This window comes from Lissotriton vulgaris, chromosome 2_1 (assembly GCF_964263255.1).
Source record: "Lissotriton vulgaris chromosome 2_1, aLisVul1.2, whole genome shotgun sequence".
Classification (NCBI taxonomy): domain Eukaryota; kingdom Metazoa; phylum Chordata; class Amphibia; order Caudata; family Salamandridae; genus Lissotriton; species Lissotriton vulgaris.
In genome coordinates, this window is record NC_141687.1 from 1,554,957,687 (window position 1) to 1,554,974,694 (window position 17,008).

Below are 17,008 nucleotides of genomic sequence, written 5' to 3' on the forward strand. Positions count from 1 at the left end.
CGCCTGAATCAGCCCCGAAGGGGTATCTCCGCGCGTAGCTTCTGTATGAGTTGGGCAAACTGTAATGAGGGGATGACAGAGAGAATGGCCAAATTATTCTTGTGCGAACAGGTGAGTTTTTAGTTTCTTCCTAAAGGAAAAGAGGTTAGAGATTTGCCTCAGCTGAGGTGGAAGAGAGTTCCACAACAAGGGGCCTTTAAGGGAGGGTGCTCGGCCCCCCTGTCTCGCTCTGGTAACTTTAGGTACATGCAGCAGCATGGTGTTGCTGGAACGCAGAGCACGTCCAGGAGAATAGGGAAGAAAAATCTCTTTTAAATATTTGGGACCAGACCCATATATGCACTTAGGCATAATGCAGCAGAGTTTGAAGTTTATTCGCTGTTGCACTGGGAGCCAATGAAGGTGGGAGAGAAGAGGACGGGAAGGGGTACGGGGAGGGACATTCAGGATGAGTCTTGCCGCAGTATTCTGCACCACCTGCAGTCTGCGTAGTTGTTCATGATTGGCGGAAATGAGTAGACTATTACAATAGTCCACTCGTCCAAGGACTAGTGCCTGTACCAGCGTTTTCCTATAGATGTTAGGTAGGAAAGGGAAGATACGCCGTAGAAGACCAATTGTACGGAAACACGTTCCCGTGACCTGACTGACGTGATCTTTCATAATCAGAGCTTGGTCTAGGCGCACCCCCAGATTTTTGATAGTCAGTTTGGGCGCTGGGACAGATCCTAGCTCAAGTGGCCACCAATCCGGCGACCAGAGCAGGGTGGCCCCTCCAAACAACATGACCTCCGTTTTGCATTGGAGGAAGTTCTGGGCCATCCAACCCGCCACCGCTCTCATGCCGTTTTGAAAGGATTTCATGACTGCAGGTGTAATGGTCTGGAAGGGAAACAACAGCTGAGTATCGTCAGCGTAAGAGATTGGAGAGAACCCGTAAGATCTTATAATCTCTGCCAAAGGGGCCACATATACGTTGAATAACGTGGGGCTCAAACATGAGCCCTGTGGCACACCCTTGGTAAGCTTCCTGCAGACAGATTTGTGGGAGCCTAGTTTGACCCCTTGTTGTCTGTCTTCAAGAAAGCTTTCAAGCCACGCAAGGGCGGTCCCTTTTACTCCCACTGCCTTCAGACGGTCGAGGAGAATTTTGTGCGACACCGTGTCGAAGGCAGCGGACAAATCCAATAGCACCAGAATCACTGAGCTCCCCCTGTCAAGTGACATTCTGATGTTATCTGTCACTGAAAGGAGGGCTGATTCGGTGCTATGGTTGGGCCTAAAACCAGATTGCGAGTGGTCTAGGCCGCCCGCTGCCTCGATGTAACTGGACAGGTGTGCATTGACATGCTTCTCGGCCATCTTGCTGTAATAAGGCAGAAGGGAGATGGGACGGAGGTTGGAGAGCTCTGTCCACGGGAGCGCCGCATTCTTGCGGATGGGGTTCACCACTGCATTTTTCCATTCAGCTGGTACTTTTCCCTCTTTAAGAGACTGATTGATTACATCCTGAATGTGGGGGGCTAGCAGGGTACGAAGGGAGGTTAGGGTTTTAACAGGAATAAGGTCATTCGGTGATCCAGATTTTACTTGGGTCATTATTGTGTAAAGCTCTTCGGTGTTGACAGGAGGGAATGTGGTTAATGTGAGGTTGATATTCTTATTGGGGGAGGAAACATTCAAGGTATCACTGTTTGGTTGGGATGCCAAAATTTTTTCATAGATGGCTTCTATTTTGTTTTCGAAGTATGATGAGACTTCTTCACATAGACTTTGTGAGAAGTCATCTGGACTTGTACAAGCCATGGGTTTTGCGAAAGTTTCAAGAATCCTGTACAGTTCTTTAGGGGAATTACCGGCTTCTATGAGCTGTTGAGCAATATTATTTTTACGGGCAGCTTTAATATGTTTATAGTAATTGTTTTGCGCTGCACGATGTGCCTTTTTGTTCTCCTCGGAATGTGATTTCCTCCATCTTTTCTCTATCCTCCTGCATTCTTGCTTCTCTTTCCTGAGGGCCTCGGTATACCATTTTTCCTGTTTAGCTACAGGAAGCTGTCTAAATGTTTTCAGGGGGGCAATTTTATCAATGGCTGCAGTAAGAGATTGCTGAAACATAGTTAGCTTATGTTCTACTTCTTCAGTATCTCTAATCTCGGGTTTTTCCCACACCTTTTGTAACGTCTCCAGTGTAAGTTTGTGCCACTGTCTGCGTATAGTGGAGGGTAGGGGTTTCTTATGGGGACCTTCAATAGCTTTAAAAATAGTGAATTGTAATAGAAAATGATCTGACCAGTTGACTTGGGTGGGTTTATGACACAATATGTTGTCAAAGTTGGTATATATCAGGTCAATGCAGTGTCCACCTTCATGAGTGGGATCCTGATTTTTTGTGTCAGACCGATGGTAGTCATGTCAGTGGACAGACTTTTGGCACCTATGGAGTCAGGTTGGTCAGTATGAATATTAAAATCTCCAAGGAGGAGAAAATCCTCATTGGCCCGTATATGAGGGCCTAACATCTCTAAAAGAGACGTAGAAAAACTGGAACATGGAGGAGGTGGTCTGTATACAAGTACACCTTTACTAGTCTTTCTGTTGGGGAAAATAATTCTGAAAACCATTGTTTCCATTTCTTTGCAACATTGTTTGTCTAAAATGTCTAATTTGAGGGACTCTTTATAAATTATGGCGATACCGCCACCTGTTTTATCGGGGCGTCAGAGTGATGAAGTTTGTACCCCAAAGGTACTCCCAATGTAATGGCAGATACTGTGTGGGGCTTTAACCAAGTTTCGGTGATGAAACAGAGATCTGGGGTCAAGGAGTGTATTAGGTCCCAGATCTCAATTTGGTGTTTGGGCATTGAGCGAACATTGATAAGGATACAATGCAAATCATGTAATGACTTGCTAGGTTCATGAGAGTCGGTAAAAAGCATAGAGGAGAAATGGCATTTTTTGCATGAAAACGGTCCTTCAAAGCAAGGTCTGCTATCCTCTGAATGACACAGGGAGGTATGTTGCCTTAAGGTTTTCAGAAAGGAAGCCTCATACCTGATATGTTTGTCAGCGCAAAGAGGCGGCATGATGTAAGAATCCCGCCCCGTCGCCACGTCCTGACGCGGACGGGCGCAGACGGGCAGCTCTTTGGCTGGTCTTCGGCTGCAATGAGGCTGCGCGCAATCGCTGCGCGCTTCCTGGAAGGCGATGGCTAAGTAGCCCCCAGTGGAGAACTAGAGCGCTGACCGCTCCCGGAAGTGCCTGGCCCTCACCTGTCCGCCCTCCGCACAACGGTAATGAATTACCGAGTCGGACCGAGGCGGGCAGGAAAAGGAATCGGGTCAGCACTCCGGTGATGATTTTAAAATGGAATTAAACAATTTAGAGCAGCGCTCTTTTAAGAATCGTGCACAGATGGTTTTAAAACAAAAATGGTCTAAAATGCGCTGGTGATTTAAAGCGCTCAGCCAGTCACTCACTCAGTTGTTTTGCTCCTCGTACAGCAAGCTAGCGGTGTGAAGACACTGCCACCGTCTTCCACCGCAGCTGCGCTGTCGAGAGGCTCCGCCTAAGTAGCCCCCAGTGGAGAAATAGAGCGCTGACCGCTCCCGGAAGTGCCTGGCCCTCACCTGTCCGCCCTCCGCACAACGGTAATGAATTACCGAGTCGGACCGAGGCGGGCAGGAAAAGGAATCGGGTCAGCACTCCGGTGATGATTTTAAAATGGAATTAAACAATTTAGAGCAGCGCTCTTTTAAGAATCGTGCACAGATGGTTTTAAAACAAAAATGGTCTAAAATGCGCTGGTGAACCCAGGGGAACACTCCCTTTCTGCATGACTATCAGCGGTATATAACGTTTACAACGAAGTTTTTACAACGCACTACCATTACAACGCAGGCATTACCACGCATACCATTACAACGCATTGCGCTGGGGGGCGCTCTAGGATAGGGAATAATAAGTTTAATTTTCTATCCAACACCTTCCCTAGTGTCCACGGGGACTGGAGTTGGAATAGAAAATTATAATTACCACTATCCAGCACCTCTAAGCGCTATGCGTTGTAACGGTATTCGTTGTAAATACCGCGTTGTAAAGGTATGAGTGGTAAAAGTATGCGTTGTAATGTCATACATCCCTATCAGCTCTCTCCTCTCTGAGATCAATATATAGCATAATTTGTTACTGGTCATCTAATCTAATGATGCGTTTTTATTTGTGTGAATGAACTCTCAAATTCTCTTGGCTCTTTTATATTATGCATTTTATTGTTCCACATAATTCTTAATGTGGCAGGGAATTTCAGTTGGGCAGTGTCTCCTAAAGACTTAAGCTCTTGTATGTGCTTACCTAACTCCCATTGTCTGTTTTGAGTTTCCTTTGCCAAGTCTGATCAAATGTGAAAAGCCCAGTCATCTTTTATGTATAAGCCTACCTTCAGGGCTTCCGTAAGTATCAATTCTTCAATTGAGTAGGTGTTGAAATTTATGAGGCTTTTCCTAGGCTTATCTCTATTGGGATTTCTCCTAAAAGGGTCTCTGTCATGTCTTGAAGAAGATCCAATGTGTGAACTACCAGTATCTTTTCCTTAAACAGATTTACTATGAAATCCTTCAAATTCCCTCCTTCCTTTCCCTCTGGGATATTCAGGAGCCTTAAGTTGTTCCTTCTAGAGTGGTTTTCTAAGGTCTCTCTCTTCTCTTTAAGTGTCCTCTTCACAATCTTTAGATTCTGAGGGCCCAATTCACAGAATTAACTTAAGACAAAACCCTAAACTTGCTACTTTTGGTATTCACAGAAGTTAAGATTTTGTCTTAAGTTTGTCTTAAGACAGACTTAAGACAAAATCCTAACTTCTGTGAATACCAAAAGTAGTAACTTTAGGATTCTGTCTTAAGTTAGTTCTGTGAATCGGGCCCTGAATCTTTGTTTGCTTCTGGTTTTGCATATTTATTCTTAATATCTTCTGAGAGCGTAATTGGAAGAACCCCTATATCTTCCTGGATTGTGGGAAGTCCTGGTGTACCAACCTCTACTTGAGGTTGTGTCACTCTCCAGTCTAATATACCTGTCTAATTTACTTCCTCTCCTGACAGAACCTGGAATCTATTTGCTTAAGAAAAATCATGTACCCCCCTCAGGGTAAACCAAATTGTGGATGCTAGGGGTTAGCCCAGAGTTTATTTAGCTAGGAACGTTTTCCATCTCCAGCACTTGAAAAAAAATCTTAATGACGGCATAATTTTTGCTTTACTGCTTACAAAGACTGTTTTATTCCTGAAGCTATCTCCTCTGTTTTTACAGGTGGAGAGCTGACGTCTATTAGGCTCACTCAGTGCAGGCGTTGAAACAATTATTGGAGGGGACTCACTCCCTGTTTCCAAAACCCCTCCCCTAAACAACAACAAGTCTGACAGGCACATGCATCAAATGAAATTGCATTCGCAAACGGTGCGAATCGCAAAAATCGTCCATTTGCGAATGCAATTTCACACTCTGGGATGCATCATGTCAAAAGTCTTTTTTCACAAATTTAGGAATCGCAAATCGTTTTGCGATTCCTTAAAAATCGCAAATTTAAGGAATCTGTAAATTTTGGAAAAATATTGCATGCATGAAAATTCGCTTTTTGCGATTCCTTAAAAAATCGCAAATAGGAATTCGTATTTTAAGAACAAGTCAGACCAGGTGGTAAATTTCTTTAAAAAAAAACAGGTGTAACTCATCAGTACTGTATTTAAGGGGCTCCTGGAAGCATCTAAGACTTTTTCACAATGGCAGCACTCTTTGTTGTGGCATGTAGGTTGAGGTTGAGAGCAGCCGGAAGGAGGAGAAGGATTGTGCATGACAGAATTTTTAGAGTGTGCATCACCTTACTAGGGCAGACAGAGGCAGAAAACTATGATAAGTATAGGATAAATGGTGACTCAATGTTAGATTTGATAGATGAATTGGACCCTATCTTGCAGAGACATACACGCCGGACGCAAGCCATACCAACCCATGTTCAGGTATTGTGTTCCATACACCTCCTTGCCTCTGGGTCCTTTCAGGGTGTCATAGCCATTGCTGGTGGTGTGTTCCAGAGTTCACTTTCACGTTTTTTTATGCTTTTCTTAATGCTTGTTGCATATGATAATATTTACAATAAGGGGTGGTGAGGGACAGAGTCTCTGAATTAAACAGAATACTCTCACCCAGTCAAGAGATCAGGGCTAGATCCAACACCGTTTTTTAGCTCACTGCACCATCCCAGTTTCAGAACCTGGCTGTATGCAAATTAGTCTGTTCCTGTCCCAGTGCATGATGGGAACAGGGCAAACCAAACTACAAAAGCCAATTCTTACACTGGGAAGGAAACAAGCTACCGGGGACCGGTTTCTGGCATTTCAGCCTCTTCGGCCCGGCTTGCTTGAATCCTGATGGTGCAATGAGCAAGGGACTCACATCTGAGTATACCCTTCCACGCTTAGGGTGGACAAAAATATTTACAATAAGGGGTGGTGAGGGACAGAGTCTCTGATTAAACAGAATACTCTCACCCAGTCAAGAGATCAGGGCTAGATCCAACACCGTTTTTTAGCTCACTGCACCATCCCAGTTTCAGAACCTGGCTGTATGCAAATTAGTCTGTTCCTGTCCCAGTGCATGATGGGAACAGGGCAAACCAAACTACAAAAGCCAATTCTTACACTGGGAAGGAAACAAGCTACCGGGGACCGGTTTCTGGCATTTCAGCCTCTTCGGCCCGGCTTGCTTGAATCCTGATGGTGCAATGAGCAAGGGACTCACATCTGAGTATACCCTTCCACGCTTAGGGTGGACAAAAATATTTACAATAAGGGGTGGTGAGGGACAGAGTCTCTGAATTAAACAGAATACTCTCACCCAGTCAAGAGATCAGGGCTAGATCCAACACCGTTTTTTAGCTCACTGCACCATCCCAGTTTCAGAACCTGGCTGTATGCAAATTAGTCTGTTCCTGTCCCAGTGCATGATGGGAACAGGGCAAACCAAACTACAAAAGCCAATTCTTACACTGGGAAGGAAACAAGCTACCGGGGACCGGTTTCTGGCATTTCAGCCTCTTCGGCCCGGCTTGCTTGAATCCTGATGGTGCAATGAGCAAGGGACTCACATCTGAGTATACCCTTCCACGCTTAGGGTGGACAAAAATATTTACAATAAGGGGTGGTGAGGGACAGAGTCTCTGAATTAAACAGAATACTCTCACCCAGTCAAGAGATCAGGGCTAGATCCAACACCGTTTTTTAGCTCACTGCACCATCCCAGTTTCAGAACCTGGCTGTATGCAAATTAGTCTGTTCCTGTCCCAGTGCATGATGGGAACAGGGCAAACCAAACTACAAAAGCCAATTCTTACACTGGGAAGGAAACAAGCTACCGGGGACCGGTTTCTGGCATTTCAGCCTCTTCGGCCCGGCTTGCTTGAATCCTGATGGTGCAATGAGCAAGGGACTCACATCTGAGTATACCCTTCCACGCTTAGGGTGGACAAAAATATTTACAATAAGGGGTGGTGAGGGACAGAGTCTCTGAATTAAACAGAATACTCTCACCCAGTCAAGAGATCAGGGCTAGATCCAACACCGTTTTTTAGCTCACTGCACCATCCCAGTTTCAGAACCTGGCTGTATGCAAATTAGTCTGTTCCTGTCCCAGTGCATGATGGGAACAGGGCAAACCAAACTACAAAAGCCAATTCTTACACTGGGAAGGAAACAAGCTACCGGGGACCGGTTTCTGGCATTTCAGCCTCTTCGGCCCGGCTTGCTTGAATCCTGATGGTGCAATGAGCAAGGGACTCACATCTGAGTATACCCTTCCACGCTTAGGGTGGACAAAAATATTTACAATAAGGGGTGGTGAGGGACAGAGTCTCTGAATTAAACAGAATACTCTCACCCAGTCAAGAGATCAGGGCTAGATCAAACACCGTTTTTTAGCTCACTGCACCATCCCAGTTTCAGAACCTGGCTGTATGCAAATTAGTCTGTTCCTGTCCCAGTGCATGATGGGAACAGGGCAAACCAAACTACAAAAGCCAATTCTTACACTGGGAAGGAAACAAGCTACCGGGGACCGGTTTCTGGCATTTCAGCCTCTTCGGCCCGGCTTGCTTGAATCCTGATGGTGCAATGAGCAAGGGACTCACATCTGAGTATACCCTTCCACGCTTAGGGTGGACAAAAATATTTACAATAAGGGGTGGTGAGGGACAGAGTCTCTGAATTAAACAGAATACTCTCACCCAGTCAAGAGATCAGGGCTAGATCCAACACCGTTTTTTAGCTCACTGCACCATCCCAGTTTCAGAACCTGGCTGTATGCAAATTAGTCTGTTCCTGTCCCAGTGCATGATGGGAACAGGGCAAACCAAACTACAAAAGCCAATTCTTACACTGGGAAGGAAACAAGCTACCGGGGACCGGTTTCTGGCATTTCAGCCTCTTCGGCCCGGCTTGCTTGAATCCTGATGGTGCAATGAGCAAGGGACTCACATCTGAGTATACCCTTCCACGCTTAGGGTGGACAAAAATATTTACAATAAGGGGTGGTGAGGGACAGAGTCTCTGAATTAAACAGAATACTCTCACCCAGTCAAGAGATCAGGGCTAGATCCAACACCGTTTTTTAGCTCACTGCACCATCCCAGTTTCAGAACCTGGCTGTATGCAAATTAGTCTGTTCCTGTCCCAGTGCATGATGGGAACAGGGCAAACCAAACTACAAAAGCCAATTCTTACACTGGGAAGGAAACAAGCTACCGGGGACCGGTTTCTGGCATTTCAGCCTCTTCGGCCCGGCTTGCTTGAATCCTGATGGTGCAATGAGCAAGGGACTCACATCTGAGTATACCCTTCCACGCTTAGGGTGGACAAAAATATTTACAATAAGGGGTGGTGAGGGACAGAGTCTCTGAATTAAACAGAATACTCTCACCCAGTCAAGAGATCAGGGCTAGATCCAACACCGTTTTTTAGCTCACTGCACCATCCCAGTTTCAGAACCTGGCTGTATGCAAATTAGTCTGTTCCTGTCCCAGTGCATGATGGGAACAGGGCAAACCAAACTACAAAAGCCAATTCAATGTTGCATATGATAAGGCATCACATATCATTTCCAAGCAAGCACCCAACAGGAATTGCTTCAAACAAAGTTAGATTTTTACAACATGGCACATTTCCCCCATGTTATTGGCTGTATAGATGGCACACATGTTCCCATTTGTCCTCCATCTGAAAATTAGTATATTTTCCGCAACCGGAAATTTTACCATTCTTTCAACATTCAAGCAATTTGCAATTCCAGAACTATCATCACTGACTTAGTTGCAAGTTACCCTGGCAGTGCCCATGATTCCTACATATTTAGACATAGTGCCATCCACACAAGACTGCTTGCTGGAGAATTTGGAGATGGATATTTGCTGGGTAAACATATTTCTATCCTTTTTCACTAATCTCTGTACCATGCTGTTCCATTTTCCTAATTATTGTTATTTTCAATTCCAAAAATTACATAGGTGACAGTGCATATGCAGTGAGGTCATTCATACTCACTCCCTATCTTACTCCTGCAACCCGTAAAGAACAGCAGTACAACCAAGTGCACATAGCAACTTGCAATGTAATAGAAAGAACATTTGGAGTCATGAAATCTAGGTTTCGCATCCTACATAGGACAGGCGGAGCATTACAATATCGTCCAGACATTTGCTGTAAAATAGTTGCAGCTTGTGCCATTTTGCACAATTTAGCCACTAGGAGAGGCCTAGAACTGGAGGTTGAGGATGTACTCCCTCACAATGATAACCAGCCTCAACAACCCCAACCAAGATTACATGGACCAGATGCAGCAGAGGGGAGAAGAAGAAGGGCAGAGATTACTCAACATTACTTTTAACAGAGGTAAGAACTACGCCACTTAATCTTGTGCTTAAATTAATTAATTTTATTTTGAAAATGTTTAACAAGGACACTGGGTACTCAGGGCATCTAACTGCATGCATTTTTCTGACAGTTAATAAGTTGCATATTTTCTCTAAACAATATCATAAAAATGCTTGTAAGTACAGACATCCTCTAAATCTCAACTATGTATTTACAGAAGTAACATACTACTTTTTGCGGCCTCGCACCCCTAATGCCTTGCATGCAATTACAACATCCCCCTTAGTTATGCTGCTTGCCAAGTCTTGCTTTCTTGTACTACGGAGTCCACAAGCTGCAGCAGGTGCAGCTTTGCTACTGACATTTGCGCATTCTTCAATCCCATCTACATTTTGTAAGCTCCCACTTGCATTTCCATTTAGCATTTTTCAACATTACTGTTTACAATCAGCATTGATCTTGCAATATCTCCACAACATTGTGTCATCTCCTTTTGCATGGCAACTGTGTACTTGGTTAACAGAGAATAGTGTTTGAGAGATGATTTATTGCCCTGGTGTACCCCTGCATGCTGGTAAATGATCTATTCTGCATACTGGCATTTCCAACTTGCTGTTCCTTCATTGCTGTACACATTACTTCAATTGCTGTTGCAATCCGGTCTAGTTTCTCACATGATGATGCATGGCCTTTCTCAATTATATTTGACATGTACTTAAGACTGTTGTTCATTGCACCAATTTCTGGACTAATATGACCAATTTACCCCTTTATAACACGTATATCTTTGCCTTGTAGGCGCTGGATCTTCAGAAGTTTCAGCTCTACAGCACTGGCATTGCTCTCATATTCACCCTCTTGTCTAATTTGTGATGGACGTGCCCTTCGCCTATAAAACTGTTGAATCCTACCACGCCTGCCCTGCTGTCTTTGATTGCTTGCTGTTGTTTGAGCAGGCTGGTGGACTTGGACATGGACATTTGGATGTTCATCACTGTCAGACTGCTGCAGTTGTAGCACTCTGTGTCTTTGACTTCTTGGATGAATAGTGGGTGAAGAATTTGCAGAATTAATTTCATTTGTGTTCAGATCTTGAAGAATATGTGACTCTGACCAATTATTTGTATTATTGTCCTCATCTGCATCCATGATTAAAATAGTGCAAATCGTATGTTAATTTTACATTGTGGACTTTTTGCAGCATGAACTCAAATAAATATCATTTAAAAAGAACATGTTGCATGGCTAGTCTCCTATTGTAACATTGGTGATTTTTTTGTATATGTATACACCAAATTTATCAATAACTCAACCTGTACTGGTATTTGGACTGCAAAACCCATAATGCCTTGCTTCTATGAGTTTGAGTGTTAATATTTTCAGCTACATTCCAAACAGAAAGTAGTAATTTAAAGGGATTTCAAATAAGCAGCTAGGAGAACATTAAGGGTGTCTTTCACTCACATTTAAATTTAAAAAAACATGTATGAATTCTTACCTTGAGATGGTCCAGCTTGCTCAGAGGTGTCAATATCTATGAATCCAATTACTGCTTCAGTTGTAAGGGTTCCTTCTACCATGTCCTCAACAGGGGTGTTAGCTCTATCCCTGGGGGTTCCACCACCAGTGTTTTTTGCTGCCTTAATCTGGTTTGCTATTCATTCCTTGGCACGACTGCGCAGGTCATACCAGAGTTTCTGCAAAATATTTATGTCACGGTGTGCCGCCCCAACCACATTTACTTTGGCTTGTATGGCAAGCCACAGATTCCTCTTTACTGCCTCAGGCACCTTCAAAGATTGCCTCCCAAAAAGCTGGTCCTGCCTCACAGCGACCTCCCCTATCAGTATTTCCAGCTCCTGGTCACTAAATTAAATTTTTCTTTTCCTGGCCTGCAGGTCTTCTCCAGCATTTTCCAAAGCCATTTCCCCTTCTGCTGCAGACCAAAAAAGTCCTCCAGTTGCTCAAAGCAGAGCTCCAACTGCCAACTGCCACTCCTGTAGCTCAAACATGACTACAGGTGTGTTTAATTAGTCTCATGGCTTGCTTGGTAACAATGGTTACAGGTGTGTGTAAGCAGTCTCCTGGCTCCCTTGAAAAAAAATGGTATAGGTGTGTGCAATTACTCTCCAGGCTTCCAGTGTGTGATGTCTTTCTAATGCACCAATTTGCGATTTCGCAATTTGCGAATTCGCAATTGCAAAAAACGTGCGATTCAGTAAAAATTGCGATTTTTACCGAATCGCAAAAAAATAGCGAAAAACATGATGAATTCAAATGTGCGATATTTTAATTGCAATTCGATTTTAATCGCAGATTGAACGAATGATGCATGAGGCTGAGAGTCCACTCAAAAGGTTTCTCAGAGTATATCTATTTTTACCTTGTGGTCTGAATTCTGTGTTGAAGGTAGCCTCCGAGTTGTCTAACTTCGTCCTCTGGGCTCTTTTTGTAAAAAAGCTTTTCCCCTGCACTTTAATTTTTGCACCCGACCCAGGTATCTTTTTTGGGCTCATAGGATGTCGTCGTTTCGGCGGTTCCCACTGCTCCACAAGCTGTGGCAGCCTGCTTGTGCTGGCACTGGTGCCTAACTCCTGGAAGCAAATTTGTTCCACTACCTGCTGATCCCGACACAGCTGTATGGCAACCCGAGACCACGGAGTCCCACGGGGAACCGGCCGAGTCTCCTGTGAAAGTGAACCGTGCAGTTCAATCCGCCACGGTGGACCAACCCCAACCTTCCTGAGAGGTTCTTTTCAAACCAGCTTTATAGGTAAGTTGTTAAATATTCTCCTGAAGAGTCAAGCAACTTGCAGCCTGCTCATTAGCCAGCTGCCGTGTTCCCCTCTGACCGTTCAACCCCAAGAGTGGAACAATTTTAAATCAGCCAGGTAGTCTTTTGAAACCTTTTGTACCAGAAATAATATTGAATGGCAAGTTTGGACCTGTTAGAAATTGGGTTTCTGTTTGGCAGAGGTATGCATCCTGTCTAAGCAGAAACCACAATCCTAGCCAGAGTAGGTCAGATACACACCCTAAATTAACCTGTGCTCTCCCTCCAGTAGATTGGTTCAGAGCAGCTAGGCTTTACGTAAGAGGCAATGTGTAAAGTATTTGTGCAACATTTAATACAGTGAAACAATGAATTTAATTTTTTGAAATAAACAAGACTAAAACAACAATCATGCAATGAGTAGAAGTAGAGCTATGAATTTTAAAAAAGAATCTTGAAATATAGGGCTTAAAACCATAAACAGGCAACTGGAGTTTCTGGTTACACTGGACCAGGTCAAATCTGAAATCGTTACAATCCAATTGGTCGCACACTGCTTGTCCTATCAGCGTGTTGCCCCAAAGCACCGTGGTCCATGTAGTCAGCATCAGCGGGTACGCCTCTGCCAGGGTCTTGAGTAAAAAATCAAAGTCGCGTTGGCCATCCCTGGACACGTGTTTCGAGGTTGTTGCCTCTCGTCAGCAGGGAGTAGGAATGTGTGAAGGGGTGCTGCATAGGCTGCCAAAAAATATCTTCAGGTTCGGTACCACTCGTGGCACGCAGGTGCGTAACCCGGCTCGTCAGCCCCACCAGCTCCAAGGAGCTTGAATATAAGTTACAATCCAATTGGTCGCACACTGCTTGTCCTATCAGCGTGTTGCCCCAAAGCACCGTGGTCCATGTAGTCAGCATCAGCGGGTACGCCTCTGCCAGGGTCTTGAGTAAAAAATCAAAGTCGCGTTGGCCATCCCTGGACACGTGTTTCGAGGTTGTTGCCTCTCGTCAGCAGGGAGTAGGAATGTATGAAGGGGTGCTGCATAGGCTGCCAAAAAATATCTTCAGGTTCGGTACCACTCGTGGCACTCAGGTGCGTAACCCGGCTCGTCAGCCCCACCAGCTCCAAGGAGCTTGAATATAAGTTACAATCCAATTGGTCGCACACTGCTTGTCGTATCAGCGTGTTGCCCCAAAGCACCGTGGTCCATGTAGTCAGCATCAGCGGGTACGCCTCTGCCAGGGTCTTGAGTAAAAAATCAAAGTCGCGTTGGCCATCCCTGGACACGTGTTTCGAGGTTGTTGCCTCTCGTCAGCAGGGAGTAGGAATGTATGAAGGGGTGCTGCATAGGCTGCCAAAAAATATCTTCAGGTTCGGTACCACTCGTGGCACGCAGGTGCGTAACCCGGCTCGTCAGCCCCACCAGCTCCAAGGAGCTTGAATATAAGTTACAATCCAATTGGTCGCACACTGCTTGTCCTATCAGCGTGTTGCCCCAAAGCACCGTGGTCCATGTAGTCAGCATCAGCGGGTACGCCTCTGCCAGGGTCTTGAGTAAAAAATCAAAGTCGCGTTGGCCATCCCTGGACACGTGTTTCGAGGTTGTTGCCTCTCGTCAGCAGGGCTCCCTTGAGCTTCGAGCTGACGAGCTCCTGGACGACGCACCTGCGTGCCGGTTCGGGCATCCAGGCCTTTGACGGTTGTTTGGCGGCCTTCTCTTCCACCCCTAAACCATTTCTCTACTGATGAGGGAAGTTATCCCGAAACCCGAGCCATGTCTCGGGCGACATCCAAAAACCCGGGACATGGATCGGGTCTAGAGATCATCAGTCCAACAAGTACTTACTTGCACCCACTTGGGTGAACCACTCTTCAACTCCAAGTACCAGAATCCCAAGGGGCGACCCGGAGGAGGGGCTAGCGGAGTGCGGTCCATTGCTTTTGAATCTACAAATCTGAAATCGTATACCAACTGCAATGAAGCACGGGTCCGATACAGGAACTAAGTTGGTCCTGCTGAAAAGTACCTTGGGTGCACATCGATGCAGCTAAGATGTGTTGAGTAGGAGATGATGCATTGGTGCCAAAGTACAGGATTCAAAGGCAATGAGTAGTTGTTGAGCTGCCCAAATCAGGGATGAGTTGTTGTCGAGATACATGATTGTAAGTAATGCATCAAGAGATAGATGCGAAGAGACACACAGATGGCGATGCAGTGCCCTCTCCCTCTGCCATGGCATTGAGGGAGATGCGTCTGTTCTGACCGGTGCAACGTTGTTGATGCAGAAATATTGGTAGCTGTACCACTTTTTACCCATTTGCAAGGGCCCAGGATTGGATTGTCACCTCTTGGCAGGGCAAACTTGTAGCAGGCAAAGTCCAGGTGCTGTGCAGGTGGAGGAAGAGTCGTTGATATTCCTGAGACTCAGAACAGGAAGCAAGCAGACAAGCTCTTGTAGCAACTTTGGGTTTAGTCTTTCTTTTACAGGCAAGGAGAATAGCAGACATCAGACAGGTCTGCTCCACAGAAAAGCAGTTCTTCCAGAGCAGTAGTCCAGCAGAATGGCAATCCCTCAGCAGCAAAGTATTCCTTCTTCCTGGCAGAGTTTCCACAGGTCCAAAAGTGTACTGAGTTGATAGGGTCAGAAGTGAGGGTGGACGGTGAACTCCTCTCTACCATTGTACTTCACTGAGTTACGGGTACTCTGCGTTCAACTTGGAGCTGGAATTCAGCAAATACTCCTCAACTGCTGCGTAGCAGAGTTTATTGGGGCCAGCCATCCAGCCCTGAAGAGCCCTATATTCCAAAGGCATATGTAAATGTTAACTTAAGAGGCTTCCTAATCGTTACAGGAATGGGACTGTCTGTATTGCCATACGTGTGTACAAAATCAATTCATCCTGCACAATGAGAAAGACCGGCTCACGTAAGGCTGGGTTAGGACTCCCAGAGCAGCATCCACTGCCGAACCAATTATTTCTAAAGAAGGAGATGAGTAGGACAGTCTTTTGAGGGCAGTTCATTTGGTTTAGCCGCTCACAGGATTTACATTACCAAAACACACCTAGTGCTGTACCTTTCCCAGAATTATTTATGTTTTTTTTTAAAAAGTCATCATGCTTGATGACCCTCAACTTTCTGTGATTTTGAAAATTGAAGCAATTAGATATTTTTGACGGGAGGTAAGGTCAGTGTTCAAAACCTTCCCTTTTCTTTTGGGGGGTTGGCAGGTGAATGAATACGAGCTAGAATAGTACGAAATAAAATTATTTTATTCCAGTATTTGGCTGCATTGTTCACTTCATCACTTTAGAGGATGTTTACGACTGCAGTGAGACTGAGGAACCAGTGTCTGCATTCACAAATAAAATATTTCTCGCTTGTTTGTTATGCCACTAACTGCTTAAGTCTCAGCCAGCAGTCAGTGGAAGCATTCTGTCAGCTGTCACAAGGCCATATTGTGATATTGTAGACAGTGATCTTGGCCGTGCTGGACGCCCTGAGAGACGGTGTTGACAAGGCTGTTCCCCAGGCCCTGGTATTATTAGATCTGTCAGCCGCCTTCGACACGGTGGACCACAACATCCTTCTCTACCGTGTCGAACAGGCTGGCATCCAGGGCCTGGCGTTGGCCTGGGTCAGATCCTTTCTGACCGGCAGGTCCCAGACCCTTAGCTTGGGCGCCTTCAGGGCTCCCAGAGAGCACTCGCTATGCGGGGTCCCCCAGGGTTCCTCCCTGTCCCCCCTTCTTTTCAATCTCTATCTTCGCCCCCTTCTTTTTTCTTTGAGGCAGTGGGACGTCACCGTGTTTAATTACGCGGACGACCTGCAACTCATCTTTTCTCTTAATTCCCCCTCTGCTATCTCCAACTTTCAGGCAGTTATGTCCCACATTCTCCAGTGGATGGGCCAAAATCAGTTAAAGCTGAACCCCGGAAAGACGGAGCTCCTCCTTCCCGGTAGGAGCGCTACCTTCTGGGGGCCTCAATTCTGGCCGGCGGACCTGGGCCCCTCTACCACTCCTGTAGCCTCGGTGAAGAGCCTGGGGGTCACCATCGATTCCGCCTTATCCCTAGGGCCGCAGGTAGGGACCGTGGTCTCGTCCTGTATCTACCAACTGCGCAGGATCAGGAAAGTGGCATACCTCTTTACACCTGATGCCCTCCTGCAGGTTATCATGGCCCTCGTCCTCTCCCGCCTAGATTTTTCTAACTCGATCTACCACGGTCTGCCCAAAACATCGACGGCGAGACTGCAAGTGGTCCAAAATCAGGCGGCGAGATTGGCCTTAGGGATTCCGAAGTGGCAATCCGCCAGGCC